Genomic DNA, 14,489 nt, shown 5'->3' on the forward strand with positions numbered 1-14,489 from the left:
AGGGGGTATATTTTACTTTTTGGCTGGAAAGATTTGAAACTTTAATATAGAGAACTCAATGGCTCTCAGTAAAGCTCAACCCCTTTGGGTTATGTAATCTAGTGGTCAAAAAGTTATTTTTACTCTTAGGAAATCCTGATGGCCCAGGAAATCTTGCTTATTAGTGTTATTTTCTGGTTACTTAAATCAAGTTGACTGTACAATGTGTGTGTACTGTACATATTTTTTTTAAAAAGAAAGCAATACAGATTCTTATCAGATTTAAAAATTAAGAAACAGGGTCGATTCTGTATTGATCCAGTGGGGAAACTATTAGTGAATTCACTTTCCTCTCTTATCTGCCAGTATTATTAGTGAGTCACTGCTATCTGGGGCTCTATTTGCCAGTTTTATTTTTTTTAACTCCATGATAGTGCAGAGGGGTAATGATTAATGATTAATGAAATTTCTCCTTCAAGAATGATGCAATCTGGAGTTGGCATGGTGGCGTATCAGGCAAGTTCTCCCCCTGTGGCGCCATCCCATATGGGTCCCAGTTCATGTCCCATTTCCGATCCAGCTCCTTGTTAATGGCATGGAAAAGCAGCAGAGAACAACCCAGGTCCTTGGGCCCCTGCACCCATGTGGGAAGCCTGGAAGAAGTTCCTGGCTCCTGGCTTCAGGCTGGTCCAGCTCTGGCCAGAGTAGCCATTTTGGGGATTGAAACAGTGGATGGAAGATCTGTGTGTGTGTGTGTGTCTTTTCCTCCCTGTCTCTGCAATTCTGACTTTCAAATAAAAACAAATCTAACATATCTAACATCCTTGACCGCCCTCCCAAGCCACAAGCAGGGAGCCAGATGGAAAGCAGAACCACCGGGATCAGAACCGGCGCCCACATGGGATCCCAGCACATTCAAAGCAAGGAGCCCAGCTGCTAGGCCACCACACCGGGCTCCTAACATATATTTTTTAAAAGAATGATGCAATCAACAAGACTATCTTGGAGCTCATATCTCTGGAGTTTTTGTTTTTCATTCTTTGTGTATGTGTGTGTGCATGTGTGTAAGATTTATTTATTTGAAAGAGTGACAGGAGTCATGGGCAAAGAGAGAGAGACAGAGACAGATACACACACAGTAAAAATAATTTGTTAGTTCACTCCCAAATAACTGCAACAGCCCATCTGGGCTAAGCTGAAGTTAAATAGCCAGAACTTCACCCAGGTCTCCCCACGTGGGTGGCAGGGGCCCAAGCACTGGGGCCATCTGCTGCCTTCCCAGGTGCATTAGTAGGGAGCTGTATAGGAAATAGAGCAACCAGAATTTAAATCCACACTCTGATACAGAATCTGGCGTTGCAAGCCACAGTTCAACAGCTGCGTCACAGCGCCAACCCTTGGGTTTCGATCCTGCTATGTAACTTGTTGATAGTTCATTTCAGGCAAGTTACATCTTTCTAAGAGTTAGTTTCTTTACCTGTAGAGTAAGGATGACAATGCTGACCTCCATCCCCAAGGTACTGAATGAATCTGCTGGTCCTTGGTGGTAGGATCCTTGCAATTGTGCTAACAATGTCTGATAGGTTGTTGCAAGGGTCAAATGCATCTAAAGCTTTAGAATAGTGACTGGCACTGCTAAATGCCCAGTGGTTTCTTTCCCTTCTCTTCACCTCTTCCCAGCACCGCATGTCCATTTCCATTCCAGCCCTCTAATCATATGGTATATAGGCTTAGGTGGACATTTGTGAACATAAACATCGCATTGGCCTATGAGCATGCTCTGTGTCTATTCACTCATTTGATCAATGGACACTTACTGTGCCAGGCTTAGTGACAAACCTGTGAGGCCAGTTTCCAATTCTCTTGGAACTTCCTTTACAGGAGGGAGTATCCTGAAGAGGTGAGGAGAGGCACAGGTGGGGCAGTGGCCAGCATAGATCAGCAGGTGAGAGAAAGGTCCTCTGAGGAGGAGGCCTCTTGCATTCCATCAGGAGAGGATACAACTCCGGCAGAAGCCATGGGGTGAAAAGAACATAGAGCCTTCAAGGTATACCACAAGTGGTGAAGAGTGAGGGATAAAGAGGTGGCAGCATCTTGTTACCTACTGTGACAAATTCGGCTGAAGATGTGAAAGCATAGAAGGCATGGGACCAACCTAGATTGAAGAGTATCACTTCAGGGTTGCCACTGTGATGTAAAGGGCACGCAGGCACCTGCAGTGCCAGCATACCAAGGGCCCAGATGGAAGCAAGTGCACGTGATCACAATGTATACATCGCACCAGACACGTGTGGTGTTGTTTTAATCCATTTGGTGCAGCCAGTGCCAGGCTCCTGGTGCTTTTTACAAAACACCCTGTTGTATCTAGAGAGGAAAGTTATCGTGTCTAGGTGAATCCTCTTACTGCTGCCTCAGACATTCGGCCACTCCATTAGTACAGGGCCCTTTCCCCAGCGGCCTGAAATGGCATCCATGTAGCTCCCCTGAACATTCACCCTGTACATCCACATGTAACCTTTTCCTCCACCTCCATCCCCACATCCACCATTACCGGAGGCGAATCCCAGTAAATGGGAGTGCAAGAACCCTGGGTAGGGAAGGGAGGAGTTGCCAGGTTCTTTTCATTTCTTGTGGTAGGGCCCATTTAGTGGGTTTTAATACCCAGGGACACTGGCATGTGCCACTCAGAGTGCAGAGACAGCAACCAACCAATGTGTTGGAGGTAAGTGATGATGCCTTTATCTTCCACTTGACCATGGACTTTCTGAGCTTTAGGGATTTGCACATAAATAGTCTCATTCCAATTTAACCATGAGTTGGTGAAGGAGGGAGCCAGGCACTAAACATAGTCATCCCTGTATTTCTGGAACATTCCTAAAAGCGCAAGATGGGGCAGGGAGTCCGCTTGCCTACCTTCCACGGGCTCTGTTACACATAATTTACATTCCTCTTCTATAAGTCAGGTGTCTTGTTCTCCTTTAGAGATTAGGAAACTAAGGCCCACAGAGGTCATGTAAGTTGACCAAGGTCACAGCTAGTCAGCACTGAGGGCCTGATGAACATCAAGGTGGGCCTCCTACCAGACAGAATCACACCTGCCATCACAGCACTCTGTTCCTTTCTTAGTGTCCTTCTCTTGAATCTTTAGTCAACGGAAGGATAATCAGCATCATCTCTTTGTCCATAACACCACATATGAGGCCAGGAGAGAATGACTTGTGCTGGCTCTGATTCCTGCCCCAACCATAACCATCTCCCCCTGCACCTGTCCCAATGCATTCTACCATTGCCCAGCTCCTTCTAGCCCTTCTCTCCCATTTTTTCTTGTGCTTCCCACAAACCCAGGTCAGATCACAAAATAGCTGTAAAATCAGACTTGTAGGTTGAGAAGTGGTCAATCTGGGTCACTTGCTTTGAGAAGTCAATCACTGTTTTTCCAGATTGCTATGACTTCACATGCTGAGTTCTCCACAGGAAGAAATGTCCCAAACACTCCAGGTCCACACTCATCTCCCCTTTATGAGTTATGCCCATGTGGGAAACCCACTTATCCCATAATGTTGTTATTGAGAGATCGACAGAGTCTGACTAGCCAGCACCACCGCCCACTTGTCCCAGTTAAACCAAGTACCTATATTTCCTACTTTGTTAGTATTCTCCACCAAAAACATTGGTTTTTTCATGCATCCTTGTTTACTGATTGGCTGACCCTGTGGTATTTCCACCGGAAAACTGGGCCTGTGCCTCACTCAACCTTTAATTACCACATCCAGCATCTCTGACAGAAGCAGCTCAAGAGGGAAGAAGGCTCATCTTGGCTCCCAGTTTGGAGTCTCCTAGTGCATGTCAGGTAGTGCTATAGGCTCATGCGTTTGATGGGGGCAGGAAGATGGTGGAGAAAGTGTCAGTGGCAAACAAGAAGGCACAGGAAGCAGAGACAGACAGGGAGTATGCTCTGCTTCTACCCTCATCTAGCTTCTCCTTATAATGTTATTATATGACCCTGGGGATCCACCCTGGTAACTTCATCCAATCTGATCCTTTCCCAAAAGCCCCACCTTTGGACATCATAATTCTATCAAGCTTCCATCCTAGTCCATTAACCAGTAGCATTAACCCACTAAGAGTAAACAGAAGACTTTGGGGTTTAAATCTCTGCATGTCTGGCGAATCAATTCCTGCTCCATCTGTAACATTTCCACTTCTACCCTTGGCTCTTGCAGTTTCTAAAACAAACCTAGACAGCATTAATCTCACGGCACAGTCATAGAGGATCAAACTCAGACAGGGTGAGTAACTTGCTCCAAGTAAGACAGTGAGTGAAGAATGTAACTGAGGTTAGAACACATGTATGGTCAGCCACAAGGCACATGCTGGCATCTGACAGCATTCAGTTGTGTGCTTCACCTCTACCTTGAGGCTCCTGGAGACACAGATCAGGTTTGGATTCCCAACAATCCTTAGCACAGAACCTTCCTGAAGGTGGTTGCATAGTAAATGTTTGCTCACTAAATTGTCAGAGGATGTTTACTCTGATTACCAATTGGGTGAGAACAGGTACTGGGAAAAGAGGAAGTGTTTGCACAGTGATAAGGCCTGTGTGTCTGATGGTACACACCATGCCCTGGGCCAGCGATGAGGAGTGAGGCAGCATGAGACACCATCCTGCCTTGGCCAGGGCTTGGGAAAAGGATTAAGAGAGGCCAAGAAGCCTGTGATGTCTGGGATAGTGGTGGTGGCATTTCAAGAGCTGGCTCCCTTAGTTTCTAGGCCTACACGTTTTCTACCGCCAGAAGGAGCTACAGGGATAGGCAAGGAAGAAGGGTGAATGGGGAAAAATTCTCAACTGACACAGGGGTCCCTAGGGCCTGCGGGAGATGCTGACTGGGAGAACTGGGTTGGACAGACCTTCAGGACAGGTGTAGGAGGTAAAGGTATCACCAGAAGGTGGCAGAGAACACAGTCTGGCTCAACTCCTCTGAGGAAAGCACATTTTCAGAGCACTCAGACCAAGCCAGCAATTAAGAAACACAGTTGGAATGAATATGCAAAGATGGAATACAAAGAAGCTAAAAGACGAGGTTCAGGGATTGGCTCAGAGAGCTGGCTGGGTCTGTGAAGGTTCAGGAATGGTTCCAAGGTGATAAGGATGGGCAGGGCACAACATGGCACTGGTGAACTCCACATCCTGCTTGTCATTCCCTGGCTGTAGGACTTTGGACAAGTTATTTTACCTGTTGGACACTCAGCTTCCCCATGCATAAAATGAGAGATGACACTAGAAACCTAAAGTCATGGTGGCAAAGAGGAAATGAGAGAGAGCATGGACTGAGCTTAGCATGGAAACCTGGAAGAGAAAAAGATCCAATCAGTGTTGGCAATACTGGATGCAAAGGCCAGTACATGTTCCTGGAAAGGAAAGATCCAGGAGAATAGGTCTCCACAAAAATTATGGAAAATGTGTATTATGAACAATATTTCTTTTAAAAAAAGATTTACTTGTTTTACCTAAAAAAGTTACACAGAGAGAGAAGGAGAGACATGGAGACAGAGATAAATTCCACCTGCTGGTTCACTCCCCAAATGGCCATAACCAGAGTTAGACTGATCCGAAGCTAGCAGCCAAGAGCTTCTTCTAGCTCTACGACATGGGTGCAAGGGCCCAAGGCCTGGGGCCATTCTCCCACTGCTTTCCCAGGCCATTATCAGGTTGCTGGATCAAAAATGGAGCAGCTGGAACTCGAACCAGTGCTCATATGGGTTGCTGGTGCCACAGGCAGAGGATTAGCCTACTACAACCATGCCAGCCCCATCTTTTATTTTAATTTGAGAGGACAGAGACACAGGGGTACAGACTGAGAGACAGAAAGAAAAAGCACCAGAAAATGGGAGCTGGAAACTCAATCCAGGCTTCCCATGTGAGTGGTCATGACCCATTTTACATAAGCCATCACTGCTGCCTTCCAGAGTTTGCATTAATAGGAACCTGGAACTGGGACTTGAATTGAGGCACTACAATGCAGGATATTTAACTGTGGGGCTGAATGCCTGCCCCTGAGCTTTTCTCCGAATTCATTTTCCACACATTTTTTAAAATACTCTCACATAGCCCACCTGCTCTGCTAATCTACTGTGTGCCTACCCTGTAGCAAGTACTGTTCTCGCTGTATTTAATCTCACACACTCCAGTGAAGTGTGTGAGTGATCCCCAGGCAAAGCAGTGACAACTCGGGATGTCCAAGTAACAGGCTGAAGCCACACAGGCTTCAGGTGGATGGCAGAGCTTGCATTGGGTTGGGAATGGAACTCAGGCATTCTGTCTTCAAAACCACACACTTAAATGTAAGACAGCTAAAGACAGAGAGCCCAGATAATCACAGCATGCATCTAGGAGCTCACACTACAGGTACATCACAAATGCCCAGGGAGATGACTGGAAATGTACCCTCCTGTGCCCTGTCCCCAGAAAGCCTGACTCAGTGACAGCATTTATGGTGGAGGCTGGCACATCAAGGGCAGAGATTGGCATTGTTAATAGCTTGGATGATTCTAGAGGTAAGGGAAGAAGACACAGAATAGGAGAGACTAGACAGCCTGGTGGAGATGATACCAGTGTGGTGTGTAGGGATGAGGTCTTCTAGACCAGGAAGCACCTGCCCTGGGCCTTAAACAAGGGGACAATTTTGTACCCCCCATCCTTCTCCATTTGGAGGCTGTATTATGTTGAAATGTGTCTTCCCAGAAACATAAGTTGAATTCAAATTCCTAAAGGCTGTTTTTGTTTTTTTGTTGTTGTCTTTGTTTCTTAAAAATTTATTTCTATTGGAGAGGTGGATTTTTTTTAGAGAGGAGAGACAGAGAGAAAGATCTTCTGTCCACTGGTTTACTCTCCAAGTGGCCACAACAACTGGGGCTGAGCCAATCCAAAGCCAGGAGGCAAGAGCTTCTTCAGGGACTTCCACATGGGTGCCAAGACTGTGCCATCCTCTACTGCTTTCCCAGGCCACAGGCAGGAAGCTGGGTGGGAAATGGAGCAGCTGGAACACAAACCAGTCACCCAAATGGGATCCTGATGGTTATAAAGCAAGGATTTAGCCACTAAACACTGGGCCCAAATTCCTGGAGGTTGAGACCGTCCTGGATGATCTGGGTGGATTCCAGATCGCATGGATCTCTAAAGGATGTGGAGACAAAAGCAGCAGTGAGAAGACCGGACATAGAGATCCCAGCGACGCAGCTACAACAAGTCAAAGATGTCGGGGGCCATCAGAAGCTGCAGACAGAAATTATTCCCCACTCTCACCCCACCCACCCTGAGCTGTCTCTCCTTACATCCTGATTTCAGGCTCCTGGTCCCCAGAATTGTGAGAGAGTATACCTGGCAGGTGGCTCTTCATTATGGGAACCTTGGGGTAGAAAGCCAGATGCTTTCATTCTCTTCATCTAAGCCGCCCTGGGGGAGGTCTTTGCAGCTACACTCTGAGCTATGGAAGTCACAGCTTGCAGACACCTGGAGGAAGATGACGAAGAACAACTGTTGGTGACAGAGTGTTGTTGTCCATTTGTTTGTGAACTTGACTGTGCACTGCTGCTCTGGGAAGGCAGACTTGTAAGAAGTCAAGGGAAGGTTCTGTCCTCAGTCTCTAGCCTCACGTTTTCCAAAGAAGGAAGTCAAGCCCTTGCCAAAAAAGTATCAGCCCAAAGCCTTCCAACAAGCAGGTGGCAGGGCCAGGCCAGGACTCCTGTCTAGGGCTTGCCCCACTCAGTGCCATTCAAGCCCTGGCTGAGATAATGCTGCAGGGTTATCTACTTTAACTCCAAGAGTTGTTGCCTCTGATGGCTTTGGCTGGTGGTTAGTTTTCTTGTTCCTAACCACCATGTGGGTAGAAGCTTTTGACCTCTGGCTTAGTGCTCAGATAATTTCCTTCCTCATAGCTGTACCTTCTGCTTTAAGGATGCAAAAGGAGCTATCTTCAGAGGCTGTCATCCAAAATGCAGAAGTTGGCCATCTGTAGAAGTGACAGCACTGGCTGTGGTCTGTGAAACACCAAATGTTGGAGAAGTGTATCTTTAGGAAGGTTATTAATATTTCCTTCATCCACGTGCCATCGTGGTATTCCACAAGGGAGAAGAAGCAGTTTCCCCATGTGCCTGTGGAGAGTGCTTCCTCCTCCTCTGAAGGCCTAGGTCTCCCATTGCTCCCTCTTTGCTAACACTTGAATGAGCTGGCTATGTCTGGGACAGGACTGAACCATGTCTTCAAGGTGCTAAATCAGGGACGGCACTTGGAGGAGGACAAGTTTCATGTTTCCTGAGTGTAAGCATGGCAGGTCTTCAGCAGAAGTGTGATGGGAATCAAACTACAAAAGCCTCACCAAGAACATGCCACTTGAAAGGCACTGAAAGGTTAGAGAATGGGACAGGATTCGGCTGGAGCATTGTTCTCCAATCCTGGATACATACTGGATCACAGGGGGTTAAAAAAAAAAACAGTCCCACAGTGGCGGGCGGCAGGGGGTGATGTTTAGCTTGGCACTGGCATTTCAGATACCTACTTCCTACACCACAGTACCTGAGTTTGTGCTCAGCTCTGCTGCCTGCCTCCGGTTTCCTGCTAATGCCATTCTTACGAGATGATGATGATAGTGTAAGTCATTGAAGTCTTACTGACCATCACATGGGAGACCAGGACTGAATTCACAGCTTCTATCTTTGGTCCTGACCTAACCCTGTTATTGCAGGCATTTGGGGGAGCAAACTAGCGAATGGGAGCCAGGAACTTCATCTGTATCTCTCACGTGGGTAGCAGAGGCTCACGTACTCAGAATAGCACCCAATGCTTTCACAGGTGCGTTCGCAGGGAGCTGGAGTAGTGCACCCAGGACTCAACACAGCTCAAATATGGGATTGTAGTTGGTGGCAACCCATGGTGCCACAGTGCAGGCCCCTCAGAGCACTTTCTTGTAATCCCAAGCCCTCTGCGGATATGCTCATGCACCAGCTTTGGGTATGACGATGCCCAGTTACAGAGTGCAGCTCATGTTTGAAGGAGAGGCCTTTGTCCTCTCCATTCTTCCTCCACTGGGGACCGTAACTCTGGGACTGCTCCACAAAGTCCTGAGCAACTTCCCTACTGCTTTGTTTCTTGATGCTTCCCTCCCCATATTCTTTGCAGTGTTAACTGGCTACAGACTTGATTCCCATCTCTCCTCTCCAACTCCACTTCCTTCTTTCCCAGGATCCCATCTTTCCAACTCCTCTTCCATTTGTCTTTTGGTTTCTCCTCTCCACTTGTCTAGTGAATTTATCTCATCTCATTCTCACCTTGGGACTCCACCTTTCTGGCCTCCAGAATACCATCTCCCTGCACTTGATTGAGAACCAAGGTTCTCCATAAATAAACAGTGTTTATGAATGCCCAGAAAATGTCTACCTCCTCCTAGACCTGTGCTCTTCAACTTTAGTTTCCTCCCAAAACACATGGCAGTGGTGATGGCTATGCAATGGTTTTATGAAAGTTGTTTCGGAAGTCTGGCACAATGGGCCAGTGGCTGAATCTTCACCTTGCACTCATCTATATGCGCACAGTTCATGTCCCAGCTGCTCCACTTCTCATCCAGCACCTTGCTTATGGCTTGGAAAAGCAGCAGAGAACAACCCAGGTCCTTGGGCCCCTGCACCCATGTAGGAGGCCTGGAAGAAGTTCCTGGCTCCTGGCACTAGATCAACTCAACTTTGGCTGATGTGGTCACTTGAGGAGTGAACCAGCAGACGGAGGATCTTTCTGTATTTCCTTTTCTCTGTAAATCTGCGTTTCCAACCAACACAAATTTTGTTTAAATAAACCTTTTTTTATTAATAGCATTGCTGTTTTCATTTTTTAAAAGGTTTCTTTATTTTTTACTGTAAAGTCAGATATACAAAAAGAAGGAGACACAGACGGAAAGATTTCCATTCACTGGCCCACTCCCCAAGTAGCTGGAATGGCTGGAGCTGAGCCGATCCAAAGCCAGAAGCTAGAAACTTCTTCTGGGTCTCCTGCATGGGTGTAAGGTCCCAAGGCTTTGGGCTGTCTTTGACTGCTTTCTCAGGCCACAGGCAAGGAGCTGGATGAGAAGTGGAACAGCGGGGATTAGAACTAGCACCCATATGGGATCCTGGTGCTTGCAAGGCAAGGACTTTAGCCATTAGGTTACCATGCCGGGCCCTAAATAAATCTTTAAACAAAAGAAAAAGGGACACAACACATTTTGAATGTTTTGCTTGTATCATCTCTAAAACTCTTCCTAGTTCCTTATAGATTTCTATTAATTTGAAAGGTAGAATGACAGAAAGCAGAAGAGACAAAAAGATTGACATCTGCTAGTTGATTCCCCCAGATGACCTCAATTATCAGGGTTGGGCCAGGCCAAAGCCAGGAGTCTGGGTCTCCCATGTGGGTGGCAGGGGCTCAAGTGCTTTGATCATCTCCCACTGCTTTCCCAGGCACAGCAGCAGGGATTGGCTCAAAAGCAGAAAAGCCAGTACAACAATATGGGATGCTGATATTGTAGTTGATGGCTTAACCCACTGTGCCACACCACCAGCCCCATTTATATTTATTTACTATTTACCCACTTGAGAGATAGGCAGAGACAGGGACAGACAAAGAACTCTGCTCCCAGCTACTGGTCTACTCTCACATGCCTACAATGGCTAGGACTGGGGGATGTAAAAGCCAGGAATCAGGAACTCAACTCAGGCTCTCATGTGGAAGGCAGGAACCCAGTCACTTCAGCCATCACCAGCTGCTTCCCAGGCGATGCACAATAATAGGAAGCTAGAATCAGAAATGAAGTTAGCATTCTGATAATGGGATGTGAACATCCCAACGGATGGCATGACAACAAATGGTCCTGTAATTGAAAGCTAGAGTGACGGGCCCAGTGCGGTGGCCTAGTGGCTAAAGTCCTCACCTTGAATGTGCTTCCAGGATCCCATATGGGTGCTGGTTCTAATCCAGGCAGCCCCATTTCCCATACAGCTCTCTGCTTGTGGCCTGGGAAAGCAGTCGAGAAGGGCCCAAGCCTTGGGACCCTGTATCTGCATCACAGACCCAGAAGAGGCTCCTGCCTCCTGGCTCCTGGCTTCAGATTGGCACAGCTCCAGCCATTGTGGCTGTTTGGGGAGTGAATCATCAGCTGGAAGATCTTCCTCTCTGTCTCTCCTCCTCTCTGCATATTGGACTTTGCAATAATAAAAAAAAATCTTTTTTTTTTTTCAAGAAAGGTAGAGTGACAGAGAAATGAAAAGGGGAGGGAAGGAGGAGCAAGGGAGAGAGAGAATGAATCATCCATTGGTATTCAGAATGCTTGCAGCAGCCAGGGCTGGGTCAGGCTGAGCCTGAATCCAGGATTCCCACTGGGTCTTACAGAAAGTCATGAAAGTCAGGTTACTTGGGCCATCATCCCCTGCTTTGCTTGGCACATCAGAAGGAAGCTGGATCTGAACTTCAGAGCACCCAGGACTGGAAACAGGCACTCCAACATGAGATGCAAGTGTACCAGGCACAGCTCACCCAGTGTACATCTGCCTCTAATTTTTTTATTGATACATAATCATTAAACATGCCTATGGAGCATAATGTAATATGTTGATATACGCATATAATACTGTAATAATTAAATCAGAATAATTAGTATATTCCCCTAATACATATTTTTTTTGTTACTACATTTGTAAAATCCAGGTTTCTTTTTTTAATTAATTTATTTGTTTTTATTGCAAAGTCAGATATACAGAGAGGAGGAGAGACAGAAAGGAAGATCTTCCATCCGTTTATTCACTCCCCAAGCGGCCACAACAGCCAGAGCTGAGCCAATCTGAAGCCAGGAGCCTGGAGCCTCCTCCAGGTCTCCCACACAGGTACAGAGTCCCAAGTCTTTGGGCCGTCCTCAACTGCTTTCCTAGGCCACAGGCAGGGAGCTGGATGGGAAGTGGAGCTGCTGGGATTAGAACTGGTGTCCATATTGAACCTGGCACGTTCAAGGGGAGGACTTTAGCTGCTAGGTTACCACGCTGGGCCCTAAATCCAGATTTCTTGATACTCTCAGCCACCGCCTGTAATGCCAAATCCTATGTCATGGTTCAAGTTCATTTCTTGGCTGCTCCACTTGCAATTCAGCTCCCTGCTAACACAGCTTGGAAAGAAGTAGAGGATGGCCTAAGTAAACTCTCATGTACTTAGCCCCCACACTCACATGGGACATCTAGACTTTGCTGTTGGAGCCATTTGGGGAGTGAACCAGAGGTTCTACCATCCCTCTCTCTCTCTCTCTCTCTCTCTCTCTATCTAATCACTGTGGTATAGCATGTGAATGTACTACCTGTGATGCTGTCATCCTATAGGGACGCCAGTTCATGTTGATCCACTTCTGATCCAGCACCTTTAAAAATTTTATTTCTATTTTATTTTAAAGGCAGAGTTATACATGAAAATAAAGGGAGAAACAGAAAAAGAGAGAGATCAAAAGAGAGAGAGATCATCCATCTATCATTCCTGCAGTGGCTGTAGCAGCCAGGACTGGGCCAGGGCAAAGCCAGGAGCCAGGAACTTCTTCCATGTCTCCCACGTGGGTCCAGGTACCCAAGTTCTTTGGCCATCTTCATTGCTTTCCCAAGCACATTAGCAGGGACCTGGTTAGGGAATGGAGTACCTGACTCGAACCAGCAGCCTTATGGAATTCAGGTATCACCAGTAGTTGCTTAAACCACTGCATCACAGTGCCTGCCTCAATAAATAAATCCTTTAAAAAAAATAAATTCATGTATCAACTGCAAGTGCAGTGTTAGGAATTTAAGAGAGGGTACTATTCAGTAGAGTAGAAGCTAAAAGACACACACGATGCTTTATCAAATGCAATGATACTTATATCTGCAAATTGGTCTGTAGTTAGAAGGTCTCACTTCTATTTCCAGCTCTACTACTGAGTCATTGTGTGGCTCCAGGCAAGTCACTTACTTAACAGCTTTGGACCTCAACTTCCCCAAGCAAAAAATGGCAAATACAATACTTGTTCAGTTGAGGAACTGAGCCACTGCTCCGTATTCATTCTGTGCTAGGCACTTTGTATCACACTGTAGGGTTTCATTCATTCACTCAATAAATATTTGTTGAGCATCTGCTACGCCAGGACATTCTGCCGGGTCTCAGGGGTTTTATGAGCAGAAAGCAAAACCAAACAAAATAAAACAACAAAGCAAAATAAAACCCACAAAGCTTTGCTCTCCTAAAGCTGAAATTCCAGATGGGCAAGGTGATAACCAACAAGCAAAGAAGTATCTAAGACATTCTCAGATAAGGACAAGTATATGATAAAATCAGGTGATGTGACAGAAGGCAAGTTGAGGACAGGGTTGCTTAGGAAGGGTGGGCCCTCTGGGAAGTGACACTGGAATGGGAAACTGCATGACCAGGAACACATGGCGAGTCCAGAGTCTTCAAGACAAGATCTGAGAAAGGCAGATGGTCAGTGCAAAGGCCCTGAGGCAGGTCAGAACTGCTTGGAAGGCCAGGTGGCTGTAAAGGAGGACAGGAGAGGGAGAGGCAGGGAGGCACCGGTGTGCACGGTGAGAATGGAGAGGAAGGAAGGGTCCAGACCATAGTGGCTTTTGGGGGTTGTGGACAGGAGTCTGAATTTTATTCTAATAGATCTGATTTGTGCTTTATTAAAAAAAATCCATCTGGGCCTCTGATTATATTTGGGCAACAGAGGAAGCAGAGCTGACTAAACGAGAGAAGCAAGCTTATCTGAGAAGGATCTGGCAGTAAATATTTCAGGCTTCCTGGGTCACGTAGATTGTCAGAAATTCTCCTCCTCCCCCTACCTCCTGCTTTGCAAACAATTCTCTAAAACGGTAAAAGGCATTCTTGGCTCCTGGGCAATACAAAAATAGGCTGCATGAAGGACCTGACCTGGCTGGCTGGGGCACAGTCTGTGCACTCCTAGTTTACAGAGAAGTAGAAACTGGGGCAGGCACCTTGGTTCAGCAATGAAGGCACCACTTGGGATGCCCCAGGGTTCAGGCCTGGCCCTGCTTCAGGTTCCAGGATCCAGCTTAGGTGTGCCCTGGGTGGCAGCAATGACAGCTCCAGAGCCTGGCTCCCTACCATCCCGTGGGAGGCCCAAAGTGGGGTCTGCTCCGCTGGCTTCAGTCTAGTTTAGCCCTGGCTGTTAAGGACATTTGGAGAATGAAATAATAGATGGACTATTTCTGTCTTTCAAATAAGTACTAATAAATAAGATTTTTAAAAAAGAGAAGTAATCTGATCGGCACACATTCAGGAATGCGGAACAGATCGGACTGGCTGATGAACTGGTTCTGTGTGGGGAGCGGGAAGAGAAAGAGGGAACAAAGATGTTAGGGACTGGGTGGAAGGCAGAACTGTTTCCTGTGATGGGAAAGCAGCAATCTGGAAGTGGGGAGAAAAAGGGAAATCAAGAGTTAAGTATGAGTTACCCATTAGTCAT

General features: G+C 46.7%; 1 long non-coding RNA gene across 1 annotated transcript in view; it reads right to left on the reverse strand.

Moving 5' to 3' along the window:
• LOC121152958 overlaps nucleotides 1-14,489 on the reverse strand; it is a 72,306-nt gene that overhangs the window by 52,919 nt on the left and 4,898 nt on the right. Inside the window, exon 2 of the long non-coding RNA XR_005883328.1 lies at nucleotides 7,358-7,489. This is a non-coding gene — a long non-coding RNA (uncharacterized LOC121152958). The remainder of the gene's footprint in view (nucleotides 1-7,357; nucleotides 7,490-14,489) is intronic.

Source organism: Ochotona curzoniae, unplaced genomic scaffold (assembly GCF_017591425.1).
Source record: "Ochotona curzoniae isolate NIBS_2020 unplaced genomic scaffold, NIBS_Ocur_1.0 contig_2688, whole genome shotgun sequence".
In the NCBI taxonomy this organism is placed as follows: Eukaryota; Metazoa; Chordata; class Mammalia; order Lagomorpha; family Ochotonidae; genus Ochotona; species Ochotona curzoniae.